Raw genomic sequence first — 16,685 nt, forward strand, 5'->3', positions numbered from 1 at the left:
CTTAGTTCTGAGTTCACTACTTTTTATGGATTGGAAATATGTCTAGTCATTCATATTGTGTGAAAATTTGTCCCTGTAACAGATCTGCTTTTGTCATCCAGGTTTACTCTGTGACAATGTTGGTGGTTATTTTTTTTCCCCCAGCATAAGATTTGGTGGAGACTTGAAGGTCTCCTACCCATGGGTACTGGTGGGTCATATGCACTCTTACTTGTCAATTGCACAGACTGTAATGGCTTTGGGAGGTGCTGTGGGAAGGTGCCTATTTAGGTTGAGTCTGTTACAAGGATGAAAACAAATGTGGATTCCTGATGGATTCATGTAGTGAGCAGCTCCTGCGACCGACCTGGCTCTGTGTTAAACTACATACAAATAATGTGACACATAGTTACTAAGCTTAAGAAGCTGAAGAGTGTCAGTCTAGCACCTAGGACCCATTCTAGGTAACTCAAGCAGGAAGGGATTTAATACAAGGACCTGGTAGCATGCAAAGCTGCAGGAAGGACAGAAGTTAGAAGGGTGCAGTTAGACTCTTGGATTTAAGGTCAACCCCTATAGCTGAGATCTCGGGAGCCTGTTAGGCTGGAGCTGTTATACTGCCTTGCTGCCCCCACCTACCCACCTCTGACTCCCCAGAGTTGATGACCAGGTGCTGAAACCTGGCGTCCAACTTCCACAATCATTCTCATCTGTTGAAATTTGCTTGCCAGTCAGTCCCCTCTGCCTCACTCCCTCCTTCCAGATGTTATACAGTTGCAACTTGTTGGCAGAATCCAAACATACCCAGAAATCATAGCTGTGAGTTGGGATATGCTTCCAGACTGCAGTATGTTGGTGGAGGAGAACATAGGAGGGGACAGAAATGGATACTGAATGCCAGCAGAGAACCGTGAAGAGATGAGGCAGATAACTAACCCTGGTAAGTGTATAAACCCCATTAAGATGGTAACAAGTAGTGAGTATCAGCGAAGTCACAGGAACGGAAGGACACTATTGGCTTGATCTGGACCTTGCAGAATTTGGATCAGAGTACTTAGGGGGATGTGGTAGAGAGGCTCTTGGTCAGAGAAAGTCAGAGGTAGGGCAGTGCAATGCCACCAACCTATCTTTTAGCCTTAAAAGGCATAAAATCTCTAATCTCCTTTTTCTTGACCGCTTAACTGGGTTCTGTATTATTCTGAAAATGTTTTCCATGCAGTATCTCAGTGCTTCTTCGGAATGTCCTTTCACCTCATTTTGGCCACAGAGAGCCTAAGTAACCCCCCCAAGGTCACACAGCTATTGGGCAGGTGAACCTGACACTAAGGCCAGTGTGGCTAATCACTAAGCCATATTGCCTCTCTGGAGGGAAGGGAGAGTGGAGGCGAGACTGAGGCCAGGTTATAAAGAGCCATGAATGCTGGGCTAAGGATTCTGGATTCGATCTCAAATGATAAGAGGGGTCATTGGAGGTCTGAGAGCAGGAGAGTGACAGGTGGATCTAGGCGGAGAATGTGGCATGACTGACATGAGAATAGTCCGGGGACAGAGTGTTAGAGATAAGAGGAGTTGATGATATCTGTTCCTTCAGGATTTTCTCCCCATTTTGTTCATTGGTTTTTCAAAGAGGATGAGCTCTTTTCTCACAATCCCTGAGTCCCAGGCGATTTTCGGCTTTCAGTTTGGTCAGTGAAGCAGATTCCTACTGAAAAGCTTTTTTCCTTTACTCACTGATAGTTTTGATCTTAGACTGTGATCAAGGGTCAGCTTTCCAGCACAAATCATTTTCTCTTTCTCTTCTCTGTTCTGTTTTTGAATGCTTTGACAATGACGTTGATTTATCTACCTACCTGACTGAGCCGCGCGGGTCGTGGTCGTCAGTGGGCGCGAGCCAGCCTCTGTGGAAACAGACGATGAGATGTGGCAGTTCAGGTGTAAAGGAGACAATTATAGGAGAGTGGAGGAATTTTAGAATCAGAAATACCTGGTTCGAATCCCTCCTCTGCCCCTTTGTGTGCTAGGGGCTTATAGGACTTGGGGAAATTGCTCAGTTTCCTTGAGCACCAGACTCTCAGGCAGAGATAACACTGTGACCCCTCAGCGGGCTGTTGCCAGGACTCAGTGAGGCTGTGTGTGTGAAGCATTCCTCATGGTGGGAATGCATGTGGTAGGAGTTCTGGAGATATTTGTCACCTTCCCTCTGGTTGTTTGTGATCTGTGGGAGGTGCTTCTGCCAGCTGAAGTCAGTGGTGTGAATCTGGTCCTGATGATGCTTTTTAGCTGCTAGGACTTTTCTCTCCCAGGAGTCCTGGTCTGTTCCCCTCCCTCTGGTCCCTGGCAGAGGCCTCAGGATAGACAGACCACACATTCCAGACCCACCCAGGAGAAGGGCCAGTGAGCCAACCCTGCATCCTGGTTGCCTCCCAGTGAATAAAAGCTCTCATCAAATGCCAGTAGATGGTGTTTAAGTCTCTCTAGAGATGCAGCAAACCCACGCAGCCCACTGAAAATGTCTCTTCTTTTCCCTCATAGACGAAGGGCGCTCCTTTCTCCACTGAGCGAAACCCTCTGCCTTGTGCTTCTCGACAACTCCCACTGCTCTGCCCATGTGAAGAGCTTGAGGCTTTTGCAATTCTCCAAGCATCTGGCCCGTCTTATCCAGATGACATTTGGAATTTTAATCTTCTAGTTATGGGTTTTCATAAATCTGGTTTGAAATCTTCACTGCCAATCTCTCATCTGCTGTGGGAAAATGGCTTTCAAAAGATGTGGGGAGAGAGTGGTTCGTGCATGTGTGGGGATGACTGGGGTGTGCGGGGGGTGTCGTTGGAGAGGAGGCTGCGGATGGGGGCTTGGCACCCATTTTCTACGATGGACCCAGCACTGCTTTAGTGTGACTTTACTTCGGAAGCCCAGTTTGGGGCTTTGGCGCCCAGAATTCTCAGGGTTCCAAGCACCATGTTGGATGCTTTACATACATCATCTCATAGCTCCTTTCGCGTGATCCTCATGGTACATACACAGAAATTTGAGGTTCGGGTATGTTAAGTAACAGGACTGAGGTTACCCAGTGGAAGATTGAGGGGGTGGGTTAAGTCTAGGTTTAACTGACTTCAAAATCTGTAGCTTTTCCAGTATGCCTGCCTGCTTCCCATTAATCTCTGGATTCTTGGAAGCAGAATCCCCGGATTTATGGGACTGCCCTTGCTGGCGTTCTTTTAACCCCTCCAGCCCCATCTCCTTCACTCTGCTCAGTAGTGGGAGAGGGGACCTCTGGCTGGGCCCTAAAAAACTTTGCCAAGGTCCTGGGAGTTGGGACTTCATGCTGAGGGTAATGGGTGACATTGACAGTTTCACCAGGGAGTGGCACGGATCGGTATTGGCGGGTGTTAAAGGCCCACTCTATGGCCGATGTACAGTTGTCCTTTTCCTGTTTGTTGATTGGAAGCATTCTTATGCCCGTGTGAACTCTTAGAGACCCTGTTACACCTTCAAGGACCGCGGAGATCCTAGTCTCCTAGTGTGGAACTCCCAGTAGAGAAAATTTGTATAGGATTTAGAAAGGTGCAGAAGAGGGAGTCAAGAGGGTGGTCTAGATTATAGACCTTTACTCAGTCAACTCTATAAATGCTCAGTGTCCCTGTCACCTACACTCTGCTAAGAAGCAGCAACCCCAAGGAAATACAGGGAACCGCCAGTGAATCTCACTGTGGACCGGCAGTGTGAGATTGGGGACCAGTTGCCTGGGGGGTCCAGTGAATATGGTATCTCAGCTTAGGTCCTGGGCCACAGCTGGACAGGGTATCTGTTGTTCAGGAGAGGGGAGATGAGAGGATCCTCCTTAAGCTTCTGAAAGTCTGTCCCCTGCCTCTGCCAGGACAGCCCAGCATTGGCTCATTTCTCCTGCAGAGCATGTGCGGACTGGGAAGGGCGCGGAGTTCCAGAAGCAGCCGCTTCAGCAGCCAGAGAGAGCAGCTGCGCGGGTGCCGTTCAGACCCCTTTCTTTGCCTCCCCCTTGCCTCAGTCTGCATGCATTGGCCAGGGCACCGGAGCCCAGAGCGAATCTACTGTGTGGACCCAAGTGACTTTTAGCAGTGAAGAGGAGGCTGGAACCTGCTCCTTTTCAGGAGAGTAATTTAATGGAGAAATTGTTTTAACTGCCTGCGCCTGGGTTTCAGCCCAGGGCCTCAGACTTGGATAGAAGAACGTATCTTGGCAGCTTCCCGGAGCTCAAGGGAGCCCCTCGTCTTTTACTAAATGGACACATTTGTTTGTTTATGCAGGTGTGACATTGGTGATGGTTTCACCATGCTTCTCTCCAAACCCCACCCTATGGCCCGGCTGCAACTTCGTGCCCCCACCCCCCTCCCGCAGAACTGATCAAGTGTGCTGGCTCCCGGGCAGTTAGTTCTGCACAGGGTGGCTCTGGGCCCGCTTCTGACAAGCCTGGGGTTTATGGGTCCTCTGGACATTCCAGCCCTTTGCGGTGGCTCTGAGTCTCACAAAGGAAAAGAGAAGGTCCGTTTGGTTTCCGGGCATGGCGGTCCCCTCCAAGGCACTCTGTAGGTTACATAGTCCCCGCCTCCCAGGGTTAGAGAAGTGAGGACAATTTCCATTTCCCCCAACATATCCCGTGTAATTGATATACAACTTAATTCTCCCTCCCATTTCTAAGTAGACACCCAAGATCTGCTCAGTCAATTCTTCTCCTGACCTAATTGTACTCTAAAGGGGCAGGCCTTGAACCGATTTAAAATCATATCCTTCTGAGGTGTAAGCTTAGTGTGATTGTAGCTCTGTAGCGTGGAGTTTCCTCGTCTGTCTCAAGAGAGATGATGAAAAGAAAGGATAGTGTGTGTGTGTGTGTGTGTGTGTGTGTGTGTGTGTGTGTCTTGGAACCTCTTTGTGCTTTCATTGCACTATGATTGAGATGTGTGTGTGGGAGCAAAGTTGAAATCTCCAAACACCTGGAATCCCCGCCTGCTCTCTAGCCTTGGGTCATAGCTTCAGAAAATCTGCCCATCTTAGACGAGGCATGAGGCCCCGTGACCATGAGGGTCTTACGTCAGGACCCAAGCATATTCCTAAATTGGTGCCTGAGTTTCCTCATGGAGTTCTTAGGAACTCAGAATTTCAGAAACACAAAAGAAAAACTTTTTTTTTCCAGGAGGTTTTTTTTTTAACCCCTGAAGTAACTTTATAGTTTATTTTCCTTGTCTGATTGCAATCTCCCAAGCTGCTGACAGTTGGCCTTTGAAATGAGTCAGCTTTGATCAGGGATATGGCAGCCAGACAGGTCATTTTTACTGTCTGTGACTCAGTCCAACCAGTTTGGCAACAGCAGAGTCCCATCCTGGCGTGGGGAGTGGAAAATGGTGGACAGCGTCGGCCTGTGATAGGCAGCCTGCCCCGGGGATCAGCAGCACCTCCCTCCCCACCGGCCCCGGACCCGCTGGGTCTCCCATAGGCAGCTTGCTCCAGCCCTCTTTGGCTATGGGATGAGGCTCATGCTGACGCCCTTGGGCACCTCTCCCTTTGCTGTGTCTCCCCAGGCCCAGCGTTCCTCCAGATTAAGTTATACCCAGGTTGTCTCCCCTTTCCTTTACCTGCTCCCTCATGACTGCTCACTTCTCCCCAGGCAAAGGGGCCTCCGTGGCTGTTTGGGATCTGAATCTTCAGTAGAGGAAGGCAGTTTTAGGCTCTGCTGGTAGAAGTATAATGTCGGCACGTGGACATTGGTTGCTCTGTATACCATGGACCAGGCTGATTACCTGCTCCCTCATGACTGCTCACTTCTCCCCAGGCAAAGGGGCCTCCGTGGCTGTTTGGGATCTGAATCTTCAGTAGAGGAAGGCAGTTTTAGGCTCTGCTGGTAGAAGTATAATGTCGGCACGTGGACATTGGTTGCTCTGTATACCATGGACCAGGCTGATTACCTGCTCCCTCATGACTGCTCACTTCTCCCCAGGCAAAGGGGCCTCCGTGGCTGTTTGGGATCTGAATCTTCAGTAGAGGAAGGCAGTTTCAGGCTCTGCTGGTGGAAGTATAATGTCGGCACGTGGACATTGGTTGCTCTGTATACCATGGACCAGGCTGACCCATTGCAGACCAGTTTAGGAGGATGCAGCTGGGCTGCAATATGCCCCTCTTCTGGCATGGTCACAAAGAAGATGGCCTCTGGACTGAGTCTGTCTGAGTTCAAATCATGACATTGTCACTGACTAGCTCTGTGAACTTGGGCAGGTTATGTCACCTGTGAGCTTCTATTCTTCAAAATGTAAAATGAACAGAATAATATCTTGAACCCCACAGTTGTTGTGAGAATTGATTAGAAGTGTCTGTAAAGTGCAGAGTATAGTGTATGCCACATACTATATGTTTAATAAATAAGAACTAAGATCATAGCTTTTATTTTTATTATTTATTTTTAAGTGAGAGGAGGGGAGATAGTGAGACAGACTCCTGCATGTACCCCAACTGGATCCACCTGGCCACCCCCCATCTGGGACTGATGCTTGAATCAACAGAGCTGTTTTAAGCACCTGAGGCTGATGGACTTAGACCAACTGAGCCAATGACAGAAGGATAGGAAGAGGCAGAGAAGCGGGTGGGGAGAGAAGCAGATAGCCATTTCTCTTGACTGGGAATAGTTTAATTCTCATGACTGGGAATTAAACTCAGGGCATTTATATGCTGGACTGGTGCTCTATCTACTGAGCAAACTGGCCAGGGCTGGCTTTTATTTTAATAATCATCCTTGTCATCATTATCTGTTCTCACCCTCTCTGGATAACAGCCAGGCGATGTGGGATAACCAAAGCCTTACTGTGTGAGGAGTATTTATAGGACAGGGAAACACTTCTTATTCATGGAAGAAACATTATGCCACCTTCTATCTCTGAAGGGCTGGAAGAATCGATTTCTGGGGTTCTCGCCACCAAACTAAGACCAAAATTCAATATAGTAAAAGGAAGAGCTTTCTAAGATAGTGTCAGATGGCTTCCCTAGGGTTAGAGAGGTCTTCCTCCCTGGGGAAGCTTGGCGTGGGACTGGTAGAGGGGGTGTGTACATCAGGAGGAAGCAGATTGGGAGGGGAGTGTCTGAGTCTGGGTTTTGGGAGGTCTCATGCTGTTTGTTGTTCAGGAAGGGCCGCCTAGCAGATGATGCGACACTCCCTAGGTATACAGCCACTTTTACTGTGTGATTGCTGAGGCCTGTGGTCTGTGGACTGGCTTCTTGTTCCATCTCTTAAATAAGACAGTTTCCATACTCTTAATTTTGGCTTGAATGAATGATTAATTCAGAGTACCTAAAGCAATTAAGCCTCATTGTGCTGGCTAGGCTTAAAGTAGTATGCCAATGTTTATTCATCCTGGGGAATGGTTGTGTGGGGACAAGAAAGAGCGGGGACAGGCAGTTGGCAGGACTTTTGCTCTCCCACACAAAAAAATCCTACTACGAAAGGTGTACAAATCTAGAACGTCTTCATTCACGAAGAGTCAGTAGGTCTAACTAGAGAAGACGGGGGTGAGCAGCCCCATTTTGATCAGAGAAAGGCTTCCTTTCCATCCCTCTCCAGGTCTGTCATGTCCTTTTGCAAAGATGGGTATGTGTTCAGGCTGGGGTTTATTTTTTACCAGAGATACAGATGTTTCTGCTCTTGTACAAAATTTCATTAAAGCTCACCCAGCGGTTTACTGTGGCAAGAGACTGCCAAGGTTAATATTTCTGCAATACATTCCCTTCTGTGCATTCTTGGCACCAAAAAACTCCCAGGTGGGCATATTGTGCTGGTGCCATATATCAAAACCACACAATGGAATCACCAGGGCATGTGTTTAACTCAGATGGAGCCTCTGATCACACCATGTGGTCAGCTTTACTTTGGGACCCAAGCAGGGGAACATTTCGGTTCACCCTTTAATGGCCCTTTCTAGCATCAGAGGCTGTAAAAGCTACTCCATTTGGGACAGGGGCCGAGGAAAAGAGAGCATGTGGGACTGCGAAGTGCCACGTCCTTCCAAGTTCTCTTTCAAAATGGTAGCGGCATAGGTTCATGATGAGGACAGATGTGGGTTCAGATCCTGTGTGGCTGAGGGGGTCCTTCACCCCTTAGACCAGCGGTTCTCAACCTGTGGGGGGGGGTCGCGACCCCCGCCGGGGTCATGACCCACAGGTTGAGAACCACTGCCTTAGACCATCAGTTTCCTCATCTCTACAATGGGGTAGTAACTTCTGCAGATGTGAGGATGAACCGAGACCCTGCATGTAATTGATTGAAAGAAAGCAGAGTGCCCCGGCACAAGAAAGTGCTTGTGAGAAAGAACGCTCAGGTGGGTATTTGGGAGTTCCCCAAGGCTGGAAGATAATGTACAAGCCAGGAAGCCTCTCACTCTCCTCTCTGCTTTGTGATGGAGAAACTGTGTACAACAGAACTGGTTCCACTACCCACGAGCTCCCTGGAGCCAGGTTAAATATAATAGCAGCCTGCCTCATTTGACGTGTGTTTCCTCGACCCACCGGAGGCTGGTGGAGTCATGAAATGGTAAAAAAAAAAATGTGGGCCTTGTCTAGGAACAGGTGGCAAGGGTGAGGAGAACTTGAAGTCAGGGGAGGGCTGGGATGAAGGGCAAGTCAAGAGCGAGATGTGACAATGGGATCCGTGGCGTTGTACTGAAGGACTTGCACTGCTGATGTTTGAAATTCAGGTTTGTTCCTTGGATCAGAGTGGAAAAGAGCCAGACCTCAAGCAGTTCAGTGTGTTTTCATGTCTCTGCGTGTTCGTAGGGTCATCTGGTTGGAAGAATATAGTGTTCATCCTAGCTGTATAGGATTCCACTGAAGAAGAGAATGTAGAAGAAATACTTATTTTCATTTATGGTTTCATCAAACATATGTCTGGTTATCTAGGATTCTCTTCACCGGTATTCTGCAGACCACCCCTGTCACACAGCACACACGGTGCATTGACCATCGGGCAGTTCATAATCTTGAGTCTTGCAAGATAGCCAAGTGCCTGGTGGATCCTCACCAAAAGCCCGGTCTTGTTTAGTTCATTTGAAAGGCAAGGTAGTTTTTATTCCCGTCTTGAGGTAGTCAGTAGTCAAATCTGTGAATGGTTTGGGGGGAGGAGCTCTGTTAATCAGAATGTTGTGATAACCAGAACATTCCATTTCCTGGTTGTGCTGGATGACAAATGACAAAGGGGATAATGTGTTCCTTGTTGGTTTCCTTATAATCCATCAAATTCATCCATTCTTTTACCTGTCCTGCCTGCCTTCCATCCATCCATGCATCCATTTATCCGTGCATCCATTCATCCTACAAACACTTATTGGCACTTGAGTTGGCACTACACTTGCAAGGGAACATGGAGGAAATTATCATGGATCCTGCCGTTGCAAATCATAAAATGTGAAGTAGGAGTCGAGACTCTGAAGTACCTGGATGAAAAAGCCCAAGGAAAATTTTCGAGGGAAGAGTGGTATTTGAACCAACTGCTCTTTGAGACATACACAGGATCCCAATTTGTGAAGACTTGGCCTTTGCACCTCCGGAGTCAAGGCCCAGGGGTAGAAAGACGTGGTTCTCTGTGAGGACTTGCCACTAGTTGCATTGGGCTGAAGCGAAGGGGAGGAGTGGGGAGTCAGGGGCACCTGCTTAGGCAGCAGTTCTTGAAAGTCAAGTTAAGGTTTTGGGATTTGATTCTGCAGGTACTAGAGAATGCTTTTGCAGCAAGTGTGGCCAAGGGAAGATTTTCTGACCCTTGCTTGAATCTGGACGTGCACTGGTCAATTCTGAGTGGTTCTTCACTTGTTAAGGATAAGTAGGTATTAGCTGAGAGATGGGGTGGTCTCATTGACATTGGTGGCTGATGCAGGTACACCGGGCGTATGGAGTACCACCTACATTTCCTCTTTTCACAGCTTCCTTCTTTTCAAACCTCTCCTGACCTTTTAGTTTTTCTCATTTTTATCTACAGTTCTCTTACTGTCTGGAAACATTCCCATAAGACCTCCTCTCCTGCCTCACCCCTCAGCCCTCTAGGAATTTTGGAGTTTGGAGAAGAGGAGTTCAGCCTCCATGACCTCTTCTATCTTTGGAATCTGTCCCTTGGCTATAAATAAGGCTGTTGCTTGGAGCCACTATTGATGGTATTTGCAGCTGTCCTCTGGGAGATGGACTCAGACGAATAACCCATTTTCAAGAGGACACGGCCATTAGGTGACAGCTATTTATGGTTCCTATTGACCAGGGCCAAACCTGAACTGTCACTGACATTAAAATTTCATGGGCCGTGAAGCCGCCTTTCCTTTTCTGGCCGTCTCTTTCCATTTATTTGAAATATCTCACCGTGTTGATCTGGGTTCTTCAAAACGAGAGGGGCTGTGAAATCTGGAGGGACGCCTGCGTCCTGGCTGCTGGTGGTTTCCCTGGGGCGCCTTTCGCTCCCCACCCCCTAAGCCTCCCACTGAAGCAGGGTGTTCACATTCCCATTACACAGAAGAGGACGCTTGAGCGCTGAAAGGCTCAGTGGCTTGCCCGGAGTTACCAGGTCAGCGGGCAAGAGACAGGGCCAGCACGCAGACCGACTTCTGCCAGGAACCAAAGCCTGGATGAGTTCCACGAAGCCACGCGTGTCTGATTTCTGAACCTGGAATGTCACTACGGAGGGCTTTATTTATTTATTTCTTCCCCTGAGAGTTCAGCCACTTGGAGTTGGTTGAACGTGCAGTGTTTCAAAGCTCATTCATGCTGAGTTTGCCTCAGTAGCCGCAGTGTTCCATCTTTGTAGAGGTTCTTTCCCACACCCGGAGAGGAAAATAAACAAGGCCCTAAAATGTCAGGCAGAGTTCCTTCTGGCTTTATAAGCTAATGTATTTTATAGATGGCTGAACTCTCCAGCGAACTTCTCGCTGGAAAATATTCCTTTCCTGAATTCTGTTTCCCCATCAAAGGGATATTACATGGTATAGGATAACTATTTTTTAGTGGCCTTGACATTGGAGTTCTGGGTAGGAAATTATCCTGCATTAGTCACCTCTGCTGTCATCAGATCTCTTTCATCTCAAGGACCTGCACTTCTTCAACTTAAACTTTGGCACTTGAGCAGGCCTGGGGCCCGGGGAAAGGACGTCTTGATCTTGGCATTATGTGGATTCTTAGGAAGACGGTGCAGTGGTTAAGAACCTGGTCTTTGAAAGCAGGCGGTCTAGGTCAAATGTCAACTTTCCTTCTTAGCTGCTGGACATTAGGCAAAGAGAGCATCTCCAAGCCTCACTCCTCTTATCTTTAAGATGAAGATTCCTTCTGGGTAGGGGGTGGGGAATGGATTTTAATATTCTCCTTGTTTTTATATGCTACAGTATGCTAATATTTTGACTGATTTAAAAAGGTAGTGCTGGAGTCCCTCTCTTGTGGGATGCATGCAATAACCATGCTGTCGCTCTCACCATCTAATACAGATTTTCTAAATCTTAAGAAGTAATGTGGCTGTTGGTGAAAAGCACTTCTCGCTTTGCCTTTCAGAGATCATTACTCATATATCTATATGTAGAGCACGGCCTGAGAGTTCCTAACCTTGCCTGGGCATCAGAGTCCTAGAGAACTTTGAAAAGAAAAGAAAAGGCAGATGTGTGACTCATTCAAACCTGCTGAATCAAACTCTTTGAGGGTGGGGCCTGGGCATCTGTGTTTTTTAAAAGCCCCCCAGGGAACTAGAACACAAAGCTAGAATTGAAACTACTCATGTAACCAGCATATTGGGCCAGTGTGATGCATGGATTGTGGACAAAGTTCATTGAGGGTTTTTCCTGCCATGGGATGAAGGCTCTGGCTGCTGCTGGCTTTTCTGCTCACTCGTAGATAGTCCTGTGGTCACAATAATGTGCGAAGATAGTCTCAAAGGAGAGATTAGACTGTCCCCCTTACAAGACTAATTAAAACTCCCATCTTGAATTCAGGTCAGGACCCTGTAGGCTGAAAGCGGCTGGCCCTCCTCCACACCCAGGGGACTGCAGAGGAGTCGATGCTTGCTTGCATGGTGCCACCTGAGCTGGTGTCCTCCTCTGTTGAAAGCCTGTGTTTTTCTTCTATGGGCACTTGAAGGGCCTCTTCATAGGACCGGAGATGAATCCTGGTGTGTGCTGTCTCCAAGGAGACACGCAGATCCTTTGCCCTAATGGTGGGGCCTGTAGGCCAGTCCCAGCCTGTACCTGTCTCCTGACTGTACCGCTGAAACCATCGGCCATGGCAGCTCTCTCTCTCTGTGTCTCTCTCTCTCTCTCTCTCTCTGGATTCTCTGGGCAGGGGTCAGATATCAGACCACAGACCACAGCCTCCCTCACTGCAGGAATAGTCATGTCATGATCCCTAGTGACTGCACGGAAGCACATGTCCACCCCAGCTCCAGGTTTGGGTGGGTGGGTAGAGGACATGCTCAGAGCACATGTTCTGCAGTGGTCCCCTTCTAGCAGAGAACGCCCTCTCCCCATACTTGCATCTCTCTTTGCATCCTCCGTCCTTCAGAGCAGGACGAGTCTGAACACTGACCCTCTGGTTTTCCTTCCAGCACTGCATTTTGCACATTTGTTCCGTGCATCCTTGGGTGTCTCTGTGTAAGCCAGGGCTTAGGAGCAGCTCTGAGGGTCCTGTTGGCTTACTTACCTGCAGAGTGGCCAACAGCTTGAGCTGTCAGATCAGACAGGCTGGGTTTTGAGACCTGAAGCAAACGTTTTAACCTGTCTGAACCTCAGATTCCTCGTGAGTAAAACGGGACTAGTCATAGAAACTAACTCCAAGATTGTGAGAATTCAATGTGACAGGTACATATAAAGGGATTATTGCCTGACACCGAGGAAGTGCTCAGTGGTGCCCATTATCAGCTCAGTTCAGCTGAAATTCTTTTTTTTTTCTAGGCACAACCTTTATCTTTTGTTTTGTTTTGTTTTGAATCAGTAAAAGAAACTGGGTCCTAGCAGCAGCAGTGATGAATTAGCAGACGCAGGTTTGTGCATTCTTCTTCTCTTTTGTTTAAATACGTTTAAATTGATCACATTGCCGGCACACCTCATTTTCATGAAATTCTGTACCATATATACTAACTGTAATAAATTTACCCCCTACCCCATTCCTGGGGCAGAGGGGAAACTACTCTGGAAGATAATTTTTATTGAAATCTAACCAAACTTTGTTAAGTGGACTGTAACAAAACTATAAATGATATGAAGAATAACATTTTAACACTTGGCCATCAACTTAAGAAAATGGTTTGCCTATACAAAGTTTTGTCATTTTTAATATAGTCTGTCCTCGTATGGTCCTCAGAATTAAAGCATAATGAGCAGGAAAGAAAATGAAGAGCATGCAGCTGAGCTAAGACAGGGCATCCTGGCAGAAGTAACGAAGGTAGAGTATACACTATGTGTCAGGTGCAGACATTCATAGGGTCAGCAAGGTGATGGTTTATATTTTTCACTTACACAGGCGAAGGCACTTGGCAACCAGCAGTTGTGTTAAATGCACCAAATAAAGCACCTCAAATTAATAGGATAAGGCGCCACCTTAAGTTTTCCCGGCTGCAACTGTGCATGATTTTAAAATGGTTTCCTTAAATTCGCTTACTTTTTTAAACATAATGCGAGGAAGGTGTTAAAACTGGTGTAATAGCTCAATAGAATAAGTGTTTTCAGATTTGGGGAGGGATAAAGAGGGAAATATTCAGAACCCTTCACCGAAATCTGGCTTTATTGAAAGAGGTGATGTAAAACAGGTCTTCTTCCACCAGAGTGAATTTAAGAGCAAACTTGGAAGCCTTACAGCCTAGAGATGACGTGGAATTGACAATCAAGGACAGAAATGGTAAAGAACTTGCAACAGATGTCAGACTATTGCCTCTAGGCACAGTCACTTTTGAAGATTTGAAGGAACTGTAACCCAAGTTATCCCCGAAGTCCCCAGTAAATAGCAAAATGACCCATTGCCAGGGCACATTACAGTTGACTTTGTGATTCCTAAAGAGACAAAGATAAAAAATCCAAGGTGACCTTGTTGGAAGGCGACCATGTTCAGTTTAATATTTCAACAGACTGGCGTGACAAATTAGAACAAGCAACCAACAGGGAAGTCCCATCAAATACATTTCAGTTCATCAAATTCTAGACACCTTTGCTGCCTTTATTTGTGGGTGGGCAGCCAGCGGGAGGAGGGGGCTGCGTCGTCACTGCTCCATGGAGGAGAAACAGCCCTGGCCCAGCCGGTTTCTTGTCTGGAAGCCGCCAGGGGAAGGTCTCATTGAGAACTGCTCACAAAAGCGAGGTCACAAGACCTAACTGAATTAAGCAAGTTATCAGGCAGTAGCAAATGCAGTTAGATTTATATCTATGAAGCAGATGGCCAGGACATAATGATTAAATTAGTTTTATTATGTTTGGAGAAATTAATTTGTCACTTTATTATTTTTTTCTTTAATTTTTTTAAAAGGGTGATGTGATTTTGTTATCTCTGGCAAAAAGTGATTTGTAGAAAGAGTTTATCCTTTAATGGGAAGCAGGGATGTGGCAGGACCTTGAAAAACCTTTGTCTTCTAATTGTCTATTAATAGTTGGTGCAATTATGTCAAATGTGTCCCAGAGAACAGAAATGCTGCCACCTATTGCTGGTAAAAGCTGGCTTATGTCACCAATCAAAAAATGAGAATTTCTTTTTTCCTCTTAAATTTTTTCAGAACATGGGCCAAGTATTAAGTTCAGTTGGGAGACTTTTCGCTCTACTGATGTTCTTAGGACCTGGTGTTGTCTAACGTACATTATTAATTACAATGTCTCACAACACGTTTTGATCTGGTTCACTTTCGGGAACCTCAGGCATTTCGATTTCCTTCTTTGAAAGGTGAGGAAGAATCAAATGCAGAATCCTTAAGGACAAACAGGATCTTTTGAGTTAGGGCCCAGGGTTGTTAACTGAGAGAGTCCCGACATTATTCTTTGGGCACAAATAGTTCTTTCATGGTCCTTTTGAAAGGATCAAAGCAAAACCAGGATCCTGAATGCCTTCTTTTCTTTAAGTCCTTTTATCCTAAACAGGTACTAATGAGCATTCTAGGACATTCAACCCTGTAGGAAGAGTTTATTGTACATAGTAACTAGGCTATAAACTTAATACATATACTCAAATATGGTGTGTGTGTGTGTGTGTGTGTGTGTGTACAAGTAAATGATGTTTCTGAAATTTTGTCCCAAATCTAACGTCAGGCAAAGCATTCTGCCCTTGAAATGACTAGATCTACATGCTATCGTTGGGGGTTTAAAAATTGGGGTTTTGGCTTGACCTGTGGTGGCACAGTGGATAAAGCATCGACTTAGAATGCTGAGGTTGCTGGTTCAAAACCCCGGTCAAGGCGCATATGAGAAGCAACTACTATGAATTGATGCTTCCTAGTCCTCCCCCCATTTCTTTCTATCGCCTCTCTCTAAAATCAATACATAAAGTCTAAAAAAACCTGGGGTTTTGAACCTGGCTGTGGAGCTTTGAATAAACTTTGGATTTAAGAACGGATTTAAATTTATAGAAAAGTGGCGAAGATAGTACAGAGTTCCCATGTATCCTATACTACTTTCCCCTGTTAGTAACGTACGTGAAGTTAATGGACCACTGTTAGAACAGTGTCATGTCTAAAGTCTATCCCTGACTCAGACTCCCTTACTTTGTTTTTTTTTTTTTTTTTTTCATTTTTTCTGAAGCTGGAAATGGGGAGAGACAGTCAGACAGACTCCCGCATGCGCCCGACCGGGATCCACCCGGCACGCCCACCAGGGGCGACGCTCTGCCCACCAGGGGGCGATAATCTGCCCATCCTGGGCGTCGCCATGTTGCGACCAGAGCCACTCTAGCGCCTGGGGCAGAGGCCACAGAGCCATCCCCAGCGCCCGGGCCATCTTTGCTCCAGTGGAGCCTTGGCTGCGGGAGGGGAAGAGAGAGACAGAGAGGAAAGCGCGGCGGAGGGGTGGAGAAGCAAATGGGCGCTTCTCCTGTGTGCCCTGGCCGGGAATCGAACCCGGGTCCTCTGCACGCTAGGCCGATGCTCTACCGCTGAGCCAACCGGCCAGGGCCCCTTACTTTGTTTTATATGACGTCCTTTATCTGCTCCAGGATCCCCCCCACCCAGGACACCATGTTATGTTTGGTTGTCGCATCTCCTTAGGCTGGCTCCTCGTGGCTGTGACAGTCTCTCTGACCTTCCTTGCTCTTGATGTCCTTGGTCATGTTGAGCAGTACTGGTCAGGTGTTTTTGCAGAATGTGCCCCTCTGCCCTGTTGAGATTTGTGTGAGGCTTTTTCTCGTGATTAGACTGGGGTTGAGGGTTTTGAAGAGAAAGACCAAAAAGGTAGAGGTGCCATTTTCATCACACGTTATCGGAGGAACATGCTGTCAACATGATTTGTGGATGCTGAAGTGAACCTTGGTCATCTGGCTGCAGGGTGCTTGTTGGGTTTCGCCAGGAAAGCTGCTCTCTCCTCCTCTCCACACTGTTCTTTGTGCAGCCCACACTTAAGCGCTTCACTTCCTTGAGAACAGAATAGCTACATAAATTATTTAAAATCCTTTTTGCATGGGCGATTTTTCTATTCCCTTTACTTATTTATTTATTCAATCATTTATTTATATCAGTATGGAATAATGGATATTTGTTTCATATTGGGCTTGAA

General features: G+C 46.9%; 1 protein-coding gene across 6 annotated transcripts in view; it reads left to right on the forward strand.

Annotated features, from left to right (window-relative positions):
- Positions 1-16,685, forward strand: part of NAV2 (neuron navigator 2) — a 405,016-nt gene that overhangs the window by 85,855 nt on the left and 302,476 nt on the right. The window lies entirely within an intron of this gene.

The sequence above is a fragment of the Saccopteryx bilineata genome, chromosome 1, assembly GCF_036850765.1.
Source record: "Saccopteryx bilineata isolate mSacBil1 chromosome 1, mSacBil1_pri_phased_curated, whole genome shotgun sequence".
Taxonomy (NCBI): Eukaryota; Metazoa; Chordata; class Mammalia; order Chiroptera; family Emballonuridae; genus Saccopteryx; species Saccopteryx bilineata.